Source organism: Otolemur garnettii, unplaced genomic scaffold (genome assembly GCF_000181295.1).
Source record: "Otolemur garnettii isolate 467f Iridium unplaced genomic scaffold, OtoGar3 scaffold00068, whole genome shotgun sequence".
Lineage (NCBI taxonomy): Eukaryota > Metazoa > Chordata > Mammalia > Primates > Galagidae > Otolemur > Otolemur garnettii.
Genome location: NW_003852463.1, coordinates 9,956,689 through 9,960,439, shown reverse-complemented (window position 1 = coordinate 9,960,439; position 3,751 = coordinate 9,956,689). Strand labels below are relative to the sequence as shown.

At 42.0% G+C, this 3,751-nt stretch overlaps 1 non-coding gene across 1 annotated transcript; it reads right to left on the bottom strand.

The window, feature by feature from the left end:
* Nucleotides 1–212: 212 nt before the first annotated feature.
* On the bottom strand, nt 213–317 carry LOC111726517. Its single transcript, XR_002774279.1, has one exon. It is a non-coding gene; the product is annotated as a small nucleolar RNA U13 (small nucleolar RNA).
* Nucleotides 318–3,751: the final 3,434 nt, after the last annotated feature.

Genomic DNA, 3,751 nt, shown 5'->3' with positions numbered 1-3,751 from the left:
TCTCTAAGAACACATCCTGAATAGTTCTCTATCTCATGTTCCAGACACCACACTTGTCTAAGTAGTTACAGGTATTCCATTGCTCAGCTTATCATAATGTATTAAATAATTCCCTAGTTTTGAATATTTAGGTATTTTCTAATTTTTCGCTATTATAAATGCTGTTTATGTCTTTGCCCCATTCATTCCTGGAATAGTCTTTTTCCCTTCCATGTCAGATAGGTAATGTGCCAGCATCATAACAAGATTTGAGGGAGACATACGTCACACATGAGCACGAAAGCCCAGTCCTCACATTTGTGACCTGAAAAGAGGATCAGAATATAGAATTGAGAGGATTGGTGCTAGAAGTAATTGCTTAGTCAAAGGGAATTATTAAAACCTTAAAAATTTGACTCAAATTTGGAATTGTATTTTCCAAATTTCTTTGCAGAGGCATCGTGTTGAATTATATTTTAATCAATGGTATGGGAGAACATTTCTACTTATTATAAAAGTCTTATCTGATTGAAAAAATACTGTTTTAATTTGTGTTTCTTTTCTTTTCTTTTTTTATTTTTTTGAGACAGAGCCTCAAGCTGTCCCCCTGGGTAGAGTGCCGTGGCATTACAGCTCACAGCAACCTCCAACTCCTGGGCTCAAGTGAGTCTCCTGCCTCTGCCTCCCAAGTAGCTGGGACCACAGGCGCCTGCCACAACACCTGGATTTTTTTTTTTTTTTTGGTTGCAGCCATCATTGTTGTTTGGTGGCCTGGACTGGATTCGACCCCGCCACCTTAGGTGTATGTGGCTGGGGCCTTAGCCGCTTGAGCCACAGGCGCCGCACCTTAATTTGTGTTTCTTGATTAATAAAGTTGGATGTTATTTATAAATTCATACACTTCCCCTTCATTTTCCTCCTTTTGTCTCATTTGCTTACTTTTCTGGTGGTTTGCCTTTTCCTTATTATGTGAAGATTTAATGACATAAACCTATTTCTTGTCAAATGTTGCAATGATTTCTCTCATTTGTGGATTATATTTTAATATTTAATATCTTTGACCAGAAAATGAAAAGAATTTTTATCTGATCATGCCTATCAATTTTATCCTTTGTGGTTCTGATCTTTGATATTGTGTCTGTAGGGTCTTTAGTTTTCTTAAAGAGGATATCAGGTCTCTGGAAAGGTCTGAAGATGGGGTAACAGACTGTCTCTAAATACTCTGTAGCTTTGCTTACTAAATAACTTCTCTTTCAGAGCTTTCACAAGCATTTTTGTCTTCATTTGGCTGTGTAAAAGAACCTCTGAAATCCTTAAGCTAGCAATGATTACTATTTACATAGTTCTCCCTTCTCTATATCCCTGATTTAAAGTTGATCATCCACTTAGGAGGTGATAAGGAGTTTAAATGTTAGTTCTCCAATGAGGTCTTAACTAAAGTATCCTGTGCTATAAAGTATAAATTCATTTGTTCAACTACGTAAAACAGTAGATTCCATGATTGCTGCTCAGGGGAGAATTACGTGGTCAGCTCCCAGGCCTGAAAGTGCGAGGTCTGTCTTGAAGTTATTTTCTCCTTTTCCCACCAATTACCAGCACTAAGCACACAGAGATCAATGGGAAACCAGGCAGTGGAAAGAGGGCAGTGGACACTCTGCAGAGGTCGATGGTTTTACAGAACTGTCCCTGTGAACTCCACTGACCCTGGAAATTAGTTAGTGCACTGTCACTAGAGCCTCCAAACTGGGTCCTATGAAATGTCCTTGGGATTTTGTCAGCTGTCCTTTACTCTCTATTATGTCTACAGATTTCAGGAATGGTTATGTATCTGGAATATCCCTATTAGTGTCTCTGCCCTCCTCGTTAAGCCCGAGAAGACATTAGACGTTGTTCTGATCTGGTGTACTTGAATCTCAAAGTTTCCTAAAGGCAGAGGGTAGATTCCAAAAGACATGTGCATGTACTTTTAATTTCTTTTTTCTTTTTGGGGGGGGTGGGGGCATCCAAATAGGCAACTTAGAACTTATTGTGGATGGTCCACTTTTATATGCAGCTTCCTGCAAGCTTCCTTAGAGGAAGTCCACATCTATGTTATACTGATTTTTTTTTTTTTTTTGAAACAGAGCCTTAAGCTGTCCCCCTGGGTAGAGTGCTGTGACATCACAGCTCACAGCAACCTCCAAGTCATGGGCTCAAGCGAGTCTCCTGCCTCTGCCTCCCAAGTAGCTGGGACCATAGGCGCCCACCACAACACCCGACTATTTTTTGGTTGCAGCCGTCATTGTTGTTTGGCGGGCCTGGGCTGGATTTGAACCTGCCATCTTAGGTGTATGTGGCTGGTGCCTTAGCCACTTGAGCCACAGGCACCGAGTCTGTTATACTGATTTTTAAGGGAATCATGCTTTTCCCAGGTTTTGATATAATGCACTTTGCTTTTTGCATAAAAAACCCTTCTTCAGAACAGCCACTCCCAAGCTTGGCTTAGAAAAATCTGATCTTTTCTTTTAGCTGCTTAATAAAAAGCACAGCTTCACTGGTAAGTGAATTAGAGAAACAGACATTAAGGACTAGTAGGGGGTCTTTAAGAGTATCTTGGGGCTCAGTGCCTGTAGCTCTAGCAGCTAAGGCACCAGCCACATACACTAGAGATGGAGGTTCGAATCTAGCCCAGGCCTGCCAAACAACAATGACAACTTTAACCAAAAAAAAAAAAAAAAAAATAGCTGGGCGTTGTGGTGGGTGCCTATAGTCCCAGCTACTTGGGAGGCTGAGGCAAGAGAATTGCTTAAGCCCAAGAGTCTGAGGTTGCTGTCAGCTGTGACACCACAGCACTCTACCCAGGGTGATAGCTCGAGACTTTGTCTCCAAAAAAAAAAAAAAAAAAAGTATCTTGGGCAGCCTAGGGAGGAAAGGGTGGGGTGAACAATGACAAGAGCTACGAGGCTTGAAGTTCAAGCAGAGACTAAAGTAGGAGTTGGGGTTTGGGAAACTGAGATGTGTAGTCTGTTATGGTCAGCATGCATGTATGTGCGTGTGTGTTTCTTCTGGTTGAGTGTTAAAGTGGTGAATATTCAGTGTATTACGCTTCTGTAACAAATGGCTGTACAAAAGTGGTTTGTAACAACACACACTTATTCTCCTACAGTTCCGGAGGTCAAAAGTTTTAGACTTAGCTGGGCACTATTGCTCAGTAGTTAGAGTACCAGCCCCACACACCAGGGGTGGTTGGTTCATACCTTGCCTGGGCCTGATTAGCAAAAGAAAAGTTCTAAACTCAAGATGTCAGCAAGGCTGTATCCTTCTGCAGGCTCTAGGGGAGACTCTGCTCCCAGCATTTTCCAGCTTTTAGAGCAGTGGTTTTCAACCTTCCTAATGCCGCGGCCCTTTTGATAATAGTTCCTATGGGTCACGACTCAGGCTGAGAACCACTGTTTTAGAGGCTGCCTGTTTTTCTTGGTATGTAGCCCTTTCAAAGAGCCAGTAGAGTCGCACCTTCAAATCCCTCTCCGACTCTCTGGCCTTGTCTTCTGTCCTTGCCTCTTCTCTGACTCTAGTCCTCCTGCTTCTCTTATCATCTTGTACTTTACACTGGGCTCACCAGGATAATCCAGGCTCATCTCTTCATCTCAGGAGTCTTAATCATACCTGCAAAGTCTCTTTTTCTTTCTTTCTTTCTTTTTTTTTTTTTTATAGAGATGGGGTCTCACTCTTGCTCAGGCTGGTCTCGAATTCCTGAGCTCAACGGATTTACCTACTTCAGCTTTCCAGAGTG